General features: G+C 39.0%; 1 protein-coding gene across 2 annotated transcripts in view; it reads right to left on the bottom strand.

Moving 5' to 3' along the window:
* LOC149131217 (uncharacterized) overlaps positions 1 to 17,500 on the bottom strand; it is a 227,475-nt gene that overhangs the window by 17,989 nt on the left and 191,986 nt on the right. Inside the window, exon 1 of one of the 2 annotated variants that reach the window (XR_016238273.1) lies at positions 10,955 to 11,043. The exons of the other annotated variant lie outside the window; for it this stretch is intronic. The gene's annotated coding sequence lies outside the window, so the exon portion shown is untranslated. Of the gene's footprint in view, positions 1 to 10,954; positions 11,044 to 17,500 lie in introns of those variants that run through there. 2 annotated transcript variants of the gene reach the window in all.

Below are 17,500 nucleotides of genomic sequence, written 5' to 3'. Positions count from 1 at the left end.
ATAGAAGTAACTACACTCCCTCAAAAGGCAAGAACAAAACTCTTGATCATTTCTGTAAATACATCTCAAATTATCCATTCTAACATATACACAAACAAAAACACAAACCAAACTTCAGCAAAAAAGAATGGGCTGAGCTGAAGAAATTAAAAGATGATAAAACAATAACAATCAAAGAGGCTGATAAAGGGAGTGCAGTTGTCTTAATGGGCACGGTATACTATATAACTCTAGTACTATCCATATTAGAAAACACAAAATATTATGAAAAGGCCCGAGATACCTAAAATCCATATTAAACCTATACAGAGAAGTGCTCATCGACGAAGAATATGACTATATGACCAATTTCAAAAGTAAAACCAGTCAATTCTACGGTATTTCCAAGATACACAAAAGTGAGAAAATAAATAACACATGCAGCAAAGCAACAGACATAATAATCAAAGTTCCCACTCCTAATGACCTCAAATTGAGACCTATAATAGCAGGTCCCGCATGCAAAACCCACCACCTCAGTAACTTTTTAGATATCCTCTTAAAACCATTCCTCAAGCATGTCAAAAGCTACATAAGGGACGACCTGGATATGCTCAATCACCTTCCTGAAACGATAAACAAAAACACCCTACTAGTATCCTTCGATGTAGTCAACCTCTATTCCAACATCCTCCACAACCTAGGAATAGAGGCAATTCAATTCTGGCTAGAGAATTACACCAACGAACTCCCACATCGCATCAAAAAAAGAATTCGTGATAGAAGGGCTAAAATTCATCTTGAAGAATAACTACTTCGTCTTCAAAGACAACTTCTGTCGACAAAAATCGGTGACTGCGATGGGTGCGAGAATGGCCCCCTCCTTTGCTAACTTAGTCATGGGATATCTAGAAATTAGTCTTTATCGAGAAAAATACGGCAGCCCATTCTCACTCTACATAGAAAATAACTGGAAGAGATACCTGGATGACTGTTTCATTCTTTGGCATGAAAGTATAGAGAGACTTTAAGAATCCCAAGCACTTACAAATGGACCTGACGTAAACATTCAATTCACGATGGAATATAGCCATCAACAACTTCCCTTCCTCGACATCTTCATTAAGAAATCTAACAACGTAATAGAAACAGATATATACTCAGCAATATCTACCGTTCAAATCATGCCCCCGCAGACACACCAGAATGAATATCTCCTTCAACCTAGTAAAAAGGATCTGTACTATAGTTTCTAATGCAAGCACCAGGGACACACGACAACATGAGCTAAAGGATACACTCATCACCAGGAACTACCCACCTTCACTAATTGACATATGCTTTCAACGTGCCCTACAACTCAACATCCACGAACTCAAACATCCCAAATAAAAGAAGGATTTACAAACAAAAGCCGTACCATACATCTCCACACACAACCCTCTTAACAATGAAGCCTTCGACACCATCCTTCAAAACATTCCCCTGCTAAAAAAGGACCACAGAATGAACTTAATCCTCCAAACACACATCATCATAAAAAGCAAGAGACAGCCCAAATCTATGAAAAGTCTCCTAACATAAGCCCGAATACGCTCAACAACAACACCGAAGCCGTCAGTAAAAAAATGCGGTAGACCCAACTGAGGGATATGCATCAATATAATCGAGGGATTAGAGTTCTCCTTCAAACAGGGACAACGTTTCACAGTGAAAAGCAGCTTCACATGTACTTCGGAGAACCTGATATACGCACTAACCTACTCTGCGTGTCAAGAGCAATACATAGGCCAAACAAAAACACTCTACATCAAAGGATGGCTCTGCACAGATCTCAGATCAAAACTCAAAAAAAAAAAAAAAAAAGGTGTAGGTAGAAACTCTATAAGATGTATCCAATGCAAGCTATGGACACATAAGAGGTGCAGCAATATCAAAGGCAGGTTAACTAGGAAGTTAGTTTTTGTATGTGGCAGGTGTTCAGGTGCAATAAACACTAAAAATGTGCAGAAAACAACTTCTGTCACATTCCATGGAGAAAAACTGGACGTAGTTGACAGCTTCCAATATCTGGGTGACCAAGTTAGTAGTGGTGGAGGGTGCGCTGAAAGTGTAGCTGCTAGAATAAGAATAGCCTGGGCAAAGTTCAGAGAGCTCTTACCTCTGCTGGCGACAAAGGGCCTTTCACTCAGAGTAAAAGGCAGACAGTATGACGCATGTGTACGAACAGCCATGCTACATGGCAGTGAAACATGGGCCATGACTGCTGAGGACATGTGTAAGCTTGCAAGGAATGAAGCCAGTATGCTCTGATGGATGTGTAATGTCAGTGTGCATACCCGACAGAGTGTAAGTATCTTGAGAGAAAAGTTGAACCTAAGAAGCGTCAGCTGTGGTGTGCAAGAGAGACGATTGCGCTGGTATGGACATGTGGCGAGAATGGATGAGGATATCTTTGTGAAAAAGTGCCACATCCTAGCGGTTGAGGGAACCCAGGAAGACCTGGGATGAAGTGGTGGAGCACGACCTCCGAACATTAGGCCTCACCGAGGCAATGACTTCTGACCGAGACCTTTGGAAATATGCTGTGCGTGAGAAGACCCGGCAAGCCAAGTGAGATCAAAATCCAAGGCCTCTGCGTGGGATGTAGCCAGCACACTTACGCGTAACATTCCATCTTTGGACACTAAAACCGCTTGCGAAGACCTGTTGGGGCGAGCCAAAGCGAAATCGTGATGGCACCTGTACCAGTAGATCACTAAGAGCACCATCCGAGCATGATCGTTGCCAGAGCACCAGCTGTCTGGTTTCCGTGTCGGGGGCACGTAAATAGCACCATTTGAGCGTGATCGTTACCAACGTCACTTTCCTGGCACTTGTGCCAGTGGCACGTGAAAAGACATTCGAGCGAGTTCGTTGCCAGTACCGCTGGACTGGCTCCTGTGCAGGTGGCACGTAAGATACATCATTTCGAGCGTGGCCGTTGCCAGTACCTCATGACTGGCCTTCGTGCCGGTGGCACGTAAAAGCACCCACTACACTCTCAGAGTGGTTGGCGTTAGGAAGGGCATCCAGCTGTGGAAACTCTGCCAAATCAGATTGGAGCCTGGTGTAGCCTTCTGGTTTCACCAGTCGTCAGTCAAAATCGTCCAACCCATGCTAGCATGGAAAGCGGACGTTAAACGATGATGATGATGATGATATATATATAAACGATGGGCTTCTTTCACTTTCCAGCTACTAAATCCAGTCAAAAGGTTTTGGTTATAGTAGAAGACACTTACCCGAGGTGCCACATATCCTTGAAGTTTGTTTACGGGAAACGTCTTGAATATGTACATAAAATCTATTCTATTATGCCGGTATATAACCTAATGTTGCCAACTGGCGATACCAGCTATTTGTACAGCTATTCTATCAGCTATTTCGCTCGAATCATCTCAGGAGTACGGACTATGATCTTAAGTAACATGTGATTTGTGGAAACGCGCGTAGCGATGCATTAAGATATTTATAAATTCCATCGAACAGTTATTATCCTTATTATTACTACAGAAGCACACACACACACACACACACACACACACACACACATTGAGAATTTCAACTCAGAACGTAAAAGCCGACGAAATGCCGCTAAGCATTTTGTCCAGCGTTCTAACAGTTCTGCTAGCTCGCTACCTTAAATTCTATACACATGAAATACACACACACGCATAGACACAAACACACGCACACGCGCGCGCGCACTCGCACATACACTCTTAATTGTTGTAATTATGATCGTCGACGGAGGTACTAGCAATGCCAGTAGCAGCAGCAGCAGCAGCAGCAGCAGCACCATCACCATCACCATCACCACCATTAACACTAACAATTGTAGTAGCATTCCCAATTACCCTCGCATTGTAAATAAATATGTGAAGGACACTGCAGCCTTGGGAAGTTCCAGAGTACCAGTGGCGGGGGTGGGGGTGGAGGAGTGGACATCGAGGTGGATACGTAACCGCACAAATATTTATCTCGCACAGCCGCACACACACACACACACACACACACACACACACACACACACACACACACACACACACACACACTCACAGATAGACACACATGCACTTGTAAAGTGTAAATATATAATGTATACGTCTGTCTGTCTCTCCCATTCTCTCTCTCTCTCTCTCTCTACATATATATATATATATATATATATATATATATATATATATATTATATGTGTGTCTACACACACACGCGCACGCGCACACACACACAAGGTGTGTAAGATTTATGTTTATAAAAAAACAGATTTATAATAACAAATAATAACTTTATTTATCAAAAAAATGCTATGAGGATAAAAATAAACCTTCTTTTCTATAATGTCATTCAGTAAAGCCACCTTCAGCTTCAACAACTGCTTCTATATGAGATCTAAATCATCTACATGCTCGAATCAAGTGGTCCTGGTTCATTTTGGACGTTATTCTGACTATGGCAGCTTTCAAAGAATCTTTGGTGTTATGGGCATGTTCATTGACCTCTCTCTCAACAACGCTCCACATGTAATAATCCAATGGATTGAGATCTGGGGAATTAGGAGGTCAAATGTTAGGGGTTATGTGACCATGAAAATTTTCAGCCATCCATTCCTGTGTTACTAAACCCATGTGTAATAGTGCAGAGTCTAACTGGAACACATATGGCCTTCCATTGCACACACTGTTTATCCAGGGCTTAACAGTTATTTCCAGGACCTCAATGTAGGCAGCAGAGTTAACTCTAAGGCCTTGTGGAAAGAAGTAAGGAGGCATCACATGTCCTTCATTGCTGACAGCCTCTAAAACCATGATAGTTGCAGATTTTGTATGCATAACACTTGAAACTTCAGAAGGGTCTACACAACCATTTGTCATTCCTTCTGTTAACTTTTTGATCTTGGTCAAAGTTTTCCTCGTTTGAGAAAAACCAAATCAAATCTTCTTCTGCTGGATTTTTCAGTTTGCTTAAGAGCCTTTTAGATCTGATGTAGTGATTTTCTTTTGCTTTTTCTGACAAATTGACCTTTCCTCATCCTATAAGACTTATATCTGATGTCTTTATGGACAACATTTCTGACTGTTCCTTCTGCAATTGACTTCATGGAGTTTCTGGGATTGTAATCAATGGTCTGTTGAACTTGCTGGATAAATTCAGGTGTTCTGATGATTTCAGAGCATTTAAATGCTTTTAATGCTTTGATACTGGTGATACGTTTCCATCTCCAGACTAGCTCCTTACAAACTTTGTAGACGAAAGATCTGGTAACTTTTAAAAATCGAGATATTTCTAAATCGCTATGCTCTGCCTGTGGTTATAATAACCACAATGACAGCATGCCTCTTCATTTCTTGAGTAAGCCGAAGCTCTGGCATTATTATTTTCTGAAACAAAGATTATACAGAATTAGCAAAAAATGCAGCAATGACCCAAAAAAGGTATGTCCTCAAATACGTTACGCACCCTGTATATTCGGCGATAAGGGGGTCGAAACTACAAGGATTTCCGGACTCCGACTGATGAAACTGCGAATGATCCGTGTATCTTGTTTTTGTCCTGTTTGCCGTTTGTTGTGGTTTCGTCTATTTTTCTGCATGTTGTGTTTTGTTGGTTTCCATTTGTTGTGTTCTTTCCGTTCTATCTTCGATTTATCCATGCGGCGCTCCGTACAACCTGTTGTTTGTTAAAAAAAAATATCCATTGGATACTATGTACGACGGTCACCCTCTTTCCCTAGTTTTTCTCCCTTATTTCTTCCTTATTTCCCTCCCTGCCTCTGTTTCTCTCCTTCTTCCTCTCACCCCCTCTTCCTCGCTTTTTTCCCTTATTCCTTCCTTCTCTGTCTGTTTGTCTCTCTCTTCCCCACCCCTTGTTCCTCAGTCCCTCTGTTTTCATTTTCCCTCTCTCGTATTTCTTAATTCCTCTCCCTCTTATTCTTCAATCCCTTTCCTTACTTTCTTTCCTCACTTACCTCCCTAGTACCTTTCTCTCTCTTTCTTTCTGTGCCTCTCTCCCTCCTCCCTTTCATTCTTTAGTCCCTTTGATTTCTTCTCCTCTCTCCTATTCCTTAGTCCTTCTTTCCTATTCAACTCCTTCCCTCTCCTACCACGTGATCGCTGTCCGATTGAGGCATTGTCTGTTTTTGACCAGCCGCTTTTAAGGCTGGTCGCGTTCGTCTGTCCTCCCGCCCAGTGTGTTAAGATTTTCCACTTTTCCATTTTTCCTTTCCGCCATCTTACTACGCTCGTCTGATAGTCAAAAGACCCTTTTTACTATTTATGTTGTAATTGTACAATCATTTTCCTTTTGCTGTATAGCCGAAAGGTGTTTGTCCATCGTATATGTATAATTCTTTTTCTGTTGCACTTGCATTCTTACTTCATAATGTTAATTTCGTCCGATAATCGGAAAACCTTTTCTGTTATTTACTTATTTGTATTCGTATATATACAAAAGTTGTTTTCTTTCTATTGTATAGTCGAAAGGCGTTCTGTTGTACGTGTATAATTCTAGTTTTTCTCGTTTTTGTTTCTGTTTCTGTTTTTGTTCTTGTATAGATTCATTTGCTATTCCCAGAGGCTTAATGCTTTTAACTTAAGTCCTCGGCACCCGTCGGATTCGAGTAGTATCAGAGATAAGGGGGTGAAACTACAAGGAATTTCCGGACTTCGACTGGTGAGGAAATCGGCTGCGAATGATCCGTGTATCGTGTTTTTTGTCCTGTTTGACGTTTGTCGTGCTGTCGTCTATTTTCCCGCAGGTTGTGTTTTGTCGCTTTCCGTTTGTTGTGTTCTTTCTGTTCTACTGTATATATATATACACGAGTGAGGGGACAAACGGAAAAAGAGCACTGAACACATTTATTGGGAGTTACATGTATGATTCAAATTAGTTGGTACTCCGCGTTTCTAGCATGATGCTAATCTTCAGCCATTTTGAATTCAAATTTATATATATTCAAATTCATATTTACATATAGTCAAATTAAAAATGGCTGAAGACTAGCGTCACTTTTGAAACTCGGAGTACCAACGAATTTGAATCAAACCGTTTTGATCTATCTATCTATCTATCTATCTATCTATCTATCTATCTATCTATCTATCTATGTCTGTGTGTATATATATATACATATATATATACACACACACATATGCATACATGCACACACAAATATACATATACTACGTGCATATATATGTATGTAAATATTATATATGTATATATGTACAAGTATATATATATCTATATGCATATGTGTATTTATGTACTATATATATATATGTATTATATGTATATGTATGTATTTGTATGCATGTATATATGTATTATATATTTATATGTATATCGTATATATATCAGTGAATAGATAAGAGTATGTATATGTATATATATATATATATATATATATTCATATACATACATACATACATACATACATATATATATATATATATATATATATATATATATATATATATATATATATATATATATATATATATAAACATATATATGCATACTTATACATAGTCTTATCTATTCACTTTGCACTCCGTAGTACAAGGAAACAGTCTCCGTTTTTCTTGGCATCAAACGGTTGGGGGTTCATTTTCCATTCGTGTTCTTTTTTTTTTTGTTGTTATTGGCTTTGTTGCCATGGTTCCTGGAGGTGCTGGCGGTGTATGCTGTGGCGGCGGTGGTGCTGTTTCCATTGTTGTTGCTATTGCTGTTGTCTTTCCTTGTTGTTGTTGCTGCTGTGGTTTGTGGCTGTTATTATTGTTATAGGATTGGGTTGCTGAATTATGATAACAGAGCTGTAGGATGTTTACTGTCGGCGGCAGAAGAACAGCAGCAAAACACACGCACACACACATGTTCGCGCGCACACGCACACATACATACACACTCGCATATATATAGATACATATATGTATGTGTATCTATATATAAATATATGTGTATATATATATATATATATATATATATGTATATATGTGTGTGTGTGTGTGTGTTTCTGCCTGTGTGTGCGTGCGCGTATATGCGTATGTATGTATATTTATATAAATATGTACATATGTCTAGATATATATGTATAAATATATATGTATGTATGTATATATATATATCTTAATATATAAATCTGAAATTGTGTGTTTGTGTGAAGCCTTTTTGAAAGTTTATAGAAATCCACATTTTCCACTTTTTCGTAAAATTTTTAACATCAATGGAATTTTCTCGATGTGAACTTTCCAGTGCAGTAATTAGATTTTTAAAATTCCGTTTACTTTGTGTGATTTAAGGGAGATTTGGCTGTTGTTTCTAGCAACTTTTATATTTCATCCCTGCTACCTGGAACGCAATTCTTACACACGCGCTCAACATAAAAATATAGAGAGTAAGAGTTAAAGAGGGAGAGGGAGAGAGAGAGAAAGTGATACATACAACGTCATAGATTAAACTTTCATCTCAGTATTCTTTACCTATTTTTTATAACATAGATACGTAAAAACACACACAACCACACATACATGACCTGTGACAACAACATACACCTTTCTCTCAATCTCTATTCATTTCTCCCCCTCTTCCCCTCTCGCTCTCTCAAATGTATACATGTGCAAGTAAACACAATCATTCACATCGTGGTATATTTACAAAACATTGATGGCATAACTACAGAGTTGTATCCCCCAACTTTAGAAGGTCATAACTTTCATAAAAATGAATATTTTTTTATGAAATTTTCTATGCATATATTATTTATTATGTAGATTCCAAATATACAAAAATTTTCGGTGAAAGTGTTTTGGAAGGGGGTGGGGTACAATATTCGGAAATTCCACTTAAATTCCTCTTAACTTCCAGGAAAATGAATATTTTTTCATGAAATTTTGTACAAATGTACCTTGATGTATGTACATTTCAAGCAACTGCAGGAAACAACTGCAGGTTATTTTTGAGAAGTGTTCCCCACTCGGTGGTGTTTCGGAGCAAGTCGTCCATATTTGTTTCATTTTTCTCTATTATGTGCATCCTTAGATTTCTAATGAAGTAATAGGCAGTGAAGAGAAGCAGTCATAAGAAAACTTTTAACTACCCCTATTCCTTTCTCTCCCCCTCTCTACCTCTTCCTCTCTCGCTCTCTCAAAAGCATACACGTGCAAGTACACAATCATTCAGTAAAATATAACTCATGTTCGTCAATGTTTTGTAAATTTACCACGATTTTCACTAGGGTGTTAGGGTTAGGGTTAGGGTTTAGGGTTAGTGTTAGGGTTAGTGTTAGGATTAGGTTTAGGATTAGGGTTGGGTAATCGCGCGGGTGTTAATCTGAAAAATTACAGATATGTGAAAAGTACCGACCCTGCCATCTATTATAACTTTTTTTGTTCTGTTTAATATATACATAGATTATGCCTCCAAAGAAGAGAGTTTGCTGGGGAAAGACAGCAACCGGTTTAAAATGACAGCCACAGACTGCAGCAATTCACTACATTCCAGTAGCTACTTTGAACATAATGCAAAATGGTGCATCAACACCTTCTGCCCAATCTGATAGAATTCTGGCAAAACTGTTTAGCAACAGATCGCCAGCAATTGCTTCATTACAAATTGCCATCCTAGCTCCTGTGAAAAGGGATTACCCTGCTATGTATAATCAGGGCAGCGCAAAAAGTTGTTTTGCACAAGCATTTCTATAGCCAATTACACGGATGAAATTTACGTATGCTTAATAATTTTACGCAAAACAGCCTTCAGACTTTCCCTATTAATTTCATCGTCTTTTGAATTATGAACATATTTACATCATAAGGGTTTTTTTCGTTGTAAGGCTTTCTTTTTTAGTTGATTTTCAGCTAGCAAAACTTATCGTAGATGGCATAATAAGTCACACCCGGACAAGGTCGGGTTATACTGCTAGTATATATATATATATATATATATATATATATATATATATATATATACATATATATACTACAAATAATATGTGAGTATATGCATATATACGTACATGTATGTACATAACTACATCTACATATATAGATAGATGCATATCTGGGTACAGGACGCCACAAAAAACGTGGACAAAATGAGAAACAGAACATAAACAGAGCACAGAAAACAAACAGGCCACATAGAGAATATTTTCTTCATCAGCTGCCCCTATTCTAAACTAAGCGTTTCGAAGAATTAGGGTAGGACGCATGGTTAGAATAGTTCTTCCCGCGAAAACAAATTAAATTAAATTTGTAATGCGGAGGAATTAAGTGGCAAACAGAAAACACAACAGGAAGACGAAACTGAAAATAAACAAGATGGGCTGTAGGCCAGATGTGAAAAAATATCTGTATACTGAACGCTGTGATGTGACGAACTTGAGGGGAAGAGAGAAGAAAGTTCGTGCTAGCTTGGCAGTGGCCAAGAGAAGAAAGAAAGCAGTAGCCGGTCTCATGTGACCAGCGAGAGGTAAGGAGAGAGAGAAAAAAGGGGAGGAAGTTGAACATAGGTGAGCAACGAGAGACAGGGAGGTAGAGAGAGAGAAATAGTAGTGAAGGGGAGAGGCGAAGAACAACAGAAGGAAGAACGACAGACGACAGTGATCATCACCCAATGGACAACCGGCTTGGAGGATGGCACCATCACAGCATAAAGAAATGGAACATTCAGAAGGAGAAGTCAATACAGAAAAGGGTTGGCCAAAAGTCACGTGAGAGTAAATCAAAACCATCTAATTCCAAGATTTATTTATGTTTAACAACTGAATAAATTTAATAAAAGCATCTAAATATGAAACATCATCAAAATTGTTCAAACTGAAGTCCTTGAGCGACACATTTTTCCATTCGAGTCAATACAGAATTACAGATAGTATTTATGGAATTTCGATTTACTGTCAGGTGACTCTCGGCCAACCTGTATACATACATACGTCTTAATATATAAAATACCCTGTCTCTGTGTGTCCTCAATGCAAACCTCTGGATCAATCTGTACCTTGGAAAGAGTAATACGGTCTTGGTTTAGTTTTTCGTAGTAAAAATAAATAATATCGCTTTATATATAAAGATTCACTTCTTCAAATCGTTTTCTGAACTTCCTGTCTTTGGCGTCCTGACGTAGTAACTAAATTTGAACTTGCTGCATTTGGCGTCTTAACCAGCCATTTGCACACACACACATGTATGTATACATCATTACAGTTGTGACAATTTCTAATAAAGAATTTCAAAAGGTACTTTCATGTGCGAAAAAAAATTTCATACGGAGATAGACGCCTTTTTTTTGTTTTGATCTTCCAATACATATTTCGGACATTTTTGGAACAAGTCGCCTTATTGACACTTGATATTCAGTTGTGACAATTTCAGATAAAAAAAGAAGAATGAATTTCTAAAGGTATTTTCACTTTTTTATACGCTTCTCCGGTGGCATAACTACAGATTTCTGTTCTCCCGACTTTGGATGATCATAACTTTCAGAAAAATGGATATATTTTAATGAAATTTTCTACGAATATGTGTTATATCATGTACATTCTGAATATACAAAAGTTTTTTGGGGAAGCATTTTAGGAGGAGGTGGTAGAGGATTTTTGGAAAATTCACCGGAGTCCACTTCAATTCGTCTTAACTTTCTGGAAAATTGATGTTTTTTAATGAAATTGTCTATAAATATACCTCGGACTATGTACATTCCGAGCATATAGGAATTTTTGAAGAAAACAATTTTTGAGGACTGTTCCCCACTCGAGGGTGTTTCGGAATAAGTCGTCCATATTTGTTTTATTTTCTCCGGTTTGTGCGTTTCTGCATCCGTAGATGTCTACTGAAGCAACAGATAAAGAAGGCAAATGAAATGTGTGTGTGCGCACGCGCACGCGCAAAGCATTTCAAAAGGTACATTCATGTGCAAAATAAAAATTTCATATGGAGATAGACGCCTTTTTTTTTGATTTTCCAATACATATTTTGGACATTTTTGGAACGAGTCGCCTTATTAACACTTGATATTCAGTTGTGACGATTTCAGATAAAAAAGAATTTCTAAAGGTACTTTCATTTTTTATATTCTTCTCCGGCGGCATAAATACAGATTTCTGCTTCTCCTAATTTGGATGATCATTACTTTCAGAAAAATGGATATGTTTTAATTAAATTTTCTACGAATATGCCCCCACCCCGCCTTCTTCACTTTTTCAAATTTTACGGCTAGGGTTAAGGGTTATATACGGATGCACAAAGGCACAAAACGGAGAAAATGAGATAAATATGGACGACGTGTTCCGAAACATTCCCGAGTGGGGAACAGTTCTCAAAAATAACCCCCAATTGTTTTCTCTAAACATCTTATATCCTCGGAATGTACATAGTCCGAGGTATATTTATAGACAATTTCATTAAAAAATATCAATTTTCCTGAAAGTTAAGATGATTTAAAGTGGACTCCGGTGAATTTTTCGAAAATCCCCCACCTCCTCCTAAAACACTTCACCCCCAAGAAGTTATATATTCGGAATATACACGATATAACACATAATCGGAGAAAATTTCATTAAAAAATATCTATTTTTCTGAAAGTTATGATCATCCGAATTCGCGGGGGGGGGGGGGAAGAAATCTGTATAACTTTCCGCTGCATGAACGACATCGAACTGTTATCCCTCTAGCTGTACATCTAGAGAATGGCCAGCGAATATACTTTAATCCAGACAATCCACAATGTCTCCAGTGGCAATTTGAAGCTCAACGTTCAACTACATTGACTGCTTTCTTCCAACTTTGTCGTACAGATCCATTTGCTTCGACTCTTTTGTATCAAGAAGTCCCTCAATATTACACATGGCAACAGAGAACTAAGCAATGGACGAGATGTGCCATTAGTCAAACTATTGAAGGGCATCCAGGAATCAAAAGACATTCAGCATTGGGAAGGGTCTTCACTGTGCATCCTAACAACTTTGAGTGTTATTTTATGAGGTTCCTTTTGCACATTGTCCGTTGTCTAAAGAGTTTCCTAGATCTGAAGACTTTCAATGGTCATGTCTGTGACTCTTACCGACAGGCTTGCCATTTCCATGGCCTCCTTGAAGATGAAAGTCACGGGAATGCGACTCTGGATGAAGCAGTTGTTTCCTATTCTACATTTCAGTTGTGAAATCTCTTCAGGCTTGCGACATCTCTAGCCCTCACCAACTGTGGGAGAATCATCAGGAATCATTCTATGAAGACATTATTAACAGATTGCAGAGGCAAAAATCAAGATCTCGAAATCCAGCTGACTGACAACATCAAGAATGGGCTCTACTTCTTGAAGACAAACTCTTTCAGCCTGGAGGAAAACATTTTCAGGAGTATGGCTTGCTAGATCCAATAAGAGAACAGCCCAGAACAGACCAGGAAATTTTAAGGGAGACATCCTATAACATGATCAATCTCTCTGAGTATGTAACAGAGAATGAGCCAAAGCTTTTGACTGAACGACGGACCGCTTACAATTGCATCATTCAAATGACTCAGGAGGAAAAGGGTGGCCTATTCTTTTTGAATGCTCCTGGGGTTAGTGGCAAGACGTTTTTGATAAACCTTTTGTTAGCAAAAGTTCGTCTAGATGGATGCATTGCATTGGCGATAGCGTCTTCTGGAATAGCAACTACTTTATTGACAGGTGAACGAACAGCTCATTCTACTTTTCAAGACAGAGACTCCAATTTGCAATATTTCTAAGACATCAGTAAAGGGCAAGGTCTTGCAGCAGACGCGCTTGATTGTCTGGGATGAATGCACCATGTCTCACCGTGGAGCGCTTGAAGCTGTTGACCATAGCCTAAGAGATTTGAGAGGAAACGATATTCTCATGGGTGGGGGTCACTGTAGTTTTGGCTGGGGATTTCAGACAAACCCTTCCTGTTATCCCAAAAGGTACAAAATCAGATGAACTACAAGCCTGTCTCAAGTAATCCTATCTGTGGAGGCAAGTGACTAAATTGCACCTGAGAGTTAACATGAGGGTCCAATTATTTGGTGATCAAACTGCCGGGCTGTTTTCACACCAGCTTCTGAAGATAGGGAATGGGCAACTACCGTATGTTAACTAAATGCAGCAACACCGGCTACCCTGTGGTAATGCATGTGCTCCCAAACAGTGCACAAAACTTTAGCAACAATCAATGGCTCTGTGAACGAGCCATCGTAATGATGCTGTCGATAAAACCAACTAAGATCTCTTGCAGCTGATGCCAGGACAAGAACAGTCTTTGAACACTGTCATTGATCAGGACCAGGCTGTAGTTTTCCTAACTGAGTTCCTGAATTCTCTACAGCCATCTGGGATGCTACCACTTAACACTTAAAAAGCATGATTGGTCATGCTGCTCAGGAATCTGGATCCACCTCGTCTGTGCAATGGCACCAGACTGGTGGTGAAAGCGATGCGACCCCATGTCCTAGGGGCAAAAATTGTGACTGAGTGAGAATGTCTTCATTCCATGGATCCTGTTAATCCCATATGACCTCCCCTTGGAATTTAAACGGTTCCGTCAATTAACAAGTCTCAAGGACAGGTTGTTGGACTTCACCTTGCTTCTCCTTGCTTCTCCTTGCTTCTCTCAAAGACAGTTATATGTAGGATGTTCGCAAGTTGGAAGTCCCCAAAATCTTTTCATTTATACACCAATCAAAGGACACACTGAAAACATCGGATATTTCAAATAAGTACTGACAATATATATATATATATATATATATAAAGAGAGAGGGAGAGAGAGAGAGAGAGAGAGATAGATAGATAGATAGATAGATAGAGAGAGAGAGAGAGAGAGAGAGAGAGAGAGAGAGAGAGAGAGAGAGAGAGAGAGACGGGGGAATGATGAGTGAGTGAGAACGTTTCTTTCGAGTTAATTAAATTTATAGAGCTTTTAATCGTTGGAAGTGTTTCATTGCTGACCTTACGTCCAAAGAATCGCTGGTTCGAATATTTCCTCCGTCACTCTGTCATGTTCTTGCCAATGGTTGTTGTTTACCTCCAGATCAATCAACCCCGACTTTGCTGAACTAAGATTAAAGACGATCTAGCAGTGACCACCCTGTCTTGTTTTCAAGAATAGCGTTTGCGTTGGACTACATTATCCAATATGTCAGTCATTTTTATTTTTTCCTTTTAAACACTTTATAATGCAGATCTGGGGATGATTACGTTGCTATGTTTAGCGGTTTGTACGGCCTCATCTACACGGAACATTCCGTCTTGCATTCCAATTTGAAATCGCATTTGGGTGAAGTCTCCAAATCTCGCAGAGAAATAAGTAATTCTAAAAAATCAAACCTATTCTTTAATTGTTTCTAACAGAAGTCCGTCCAGCGAGCATGACTTTACCACCTGTTTCGATCAACTGAATTAAGTACCGTTGAAACACCGAACTCAACTGCTTGGGACCCGTATCTCGAGCCCATTAAGGTTCGCCAAAGACCGAATTGTGGCTTGTTGTCACGCTGCACTTCCATCCCCCAGGCTAGCAGAACAGCTTTCATTCTCTCGTCGTCTCAGCTCTGACAAAGTAGCCTTCGTGCAAAACTAATCAAGGGTCACTCGTGCCACAAGCACGTCCGTTGCGATGCCTTTTCTGGGTTTCTAGTTTTCTGTATCCCTACTTCTTTATTAACCCTTACCGATTCTACTCTAATCACCCTTTCCAGGGAAAACCATCCTTCTTTGGTCGACGATTGTCCTCGTTAACGCTTGCTTAACTAATTCGCTAATCCAGTCTCTGTAAGCTTGGCATGATGAGCACAACTACTACAGCCTTCATTAATCAGATTCCTGTCTATGAAGCATATCAAAATCGACTGTGCAGATAAAAATTTCGTCTGTGTGGTTGACCGCTTTTAATTGTGTTCAACCTATGCTATCCCTAGCAAGTGGATTAAAGAAAACTCTATCTGGATACGATCTGGATGCTTCCGATGTGGTTTGTTCATATCCACATTGACACATTCAGTGAATTAAGTCGGACTTGTCAGACAGCTGGAAACGTCTGAGTAGGGTTTCGAGGCTTTTGCATTCCACCTCCTATCAGCTAACAACCGCACAGTTTAAGCGTACGTCAAAAATGTTGTTCCAGTCACCAACTGGAACTAAATAGCCGGATTTTCCCAGGAAATCCTGTAGACGTCTAAAAAAACCCTGGTCAACTCTCCACTATTGGAGCCTCGGCAGTTACTAGTCTGTAGATATAACATTCGCTGTTGGTCACGTCTACTGCTACTAGATTGCCTTCAGAGTCCAGGAAGATGGTCTGTATCGCGAGATCCAAACCTTACCGAAGCAACACGACTTCAACTCCTGATCTCGAGCAATTTGAGGATGCATGCACCTTGTAGACACTGAAGGTGGGCGTGAAGGCTCCTGGCTAGGAAATTTTGGTCTCGCTGTGGCACCATATCAATATCTAGTGAGCTGAGATCATTGAGCAGGTGACTCTACTTCGAAGGCAACCCCAGGTCACATGGATTAATGCTTCCAATTCTGAGTAAGACCATGTTGGATATAAAGAAGCAAAAGGAGAATAGTCGTTGGGAATTCCATCCCTCCTGCTATTTTTTGGTTTTTCCACGAATTAGTCCTTGTTTTCACGAGTTAGTCTCTTTTGCTAGTATTCCCTCAGAAATTTCCTATTCCATCACGAAATTTGTTTCTTTTAAAAAAAATTTGCCACCACCATCACCACCACCACCACCATTGGTGTTATTGCTATTGGGCGTGGTGTTGCCGTGTATTGCTATCTTGGAAATTTTGTTTTGTTTAAAAAATATTTCTTCTTTTCAGAATTGTGTCCTTCCTGGCGAATAACTAAGGGATAGCAATCAATCTTATACAGTCTCGGTCGACTTAGAAAAAAAAAAACAAAATCAACCGACAACTCTTTCGAAATGAAAGATAAAGCACTGACTTTCGGAGCTTTTGAAACACGTTCAGCTACAGCGTTAAAGAACAACACCAAAAGAATTAGTAGTAATAGTAATAATTTTTCATACATTGGCACCAGGCCACATATTTTTAGAACAGAATCAGGGAAAGCGTTTTTGCCAATGTAGGAAAAAAGGATATAATATAATGTAATATATATATATATATATATATATATATATATATATATATATATATATATATATATATATATGTATATATATATATTTCGTATGTGTATTTCGTGTGCAAGATTCTTGATGTGGATACGTGTGTTGAAAGAAATACAATTAAACCTTGGGAGAGGCATTATGCCGGTAATAAACACACGCACTGGTTCAGTCCTTTATTAATTTATATAGTTTTTTGTTAAATTATTTCATTGCACTCTTGCAATCTCTTCAGTAACTTGTCTCTCCACTTCCATTTATTTTGAATATATGATCTGGCGCCAGTGCGTGTGTTTATTACCGGCATAATGCCTCTCCCAAGGTTTAATTGTATATATATATAT

Source organism: Octopus bimaculoides, chromosome 24 (genome assembly GCF_046866305.1).
Source record: "Octopus bimaculoides isolate indiv1 chromosome 24, ASM4686630v1, whole genome shotgun sequence".
Taxonomy (NCBI): Eukaryota; Metazoa; Mollusca; class Cephalopoda; order Octopoda; family Octopodidae; genus Octopus; species Octopus bimaculoides.
The sequence above is the reverse complement of the archived record's forward strand: the minus strand, read 5'-3'. Positions and strand labels throughout refer to the sequence as shown.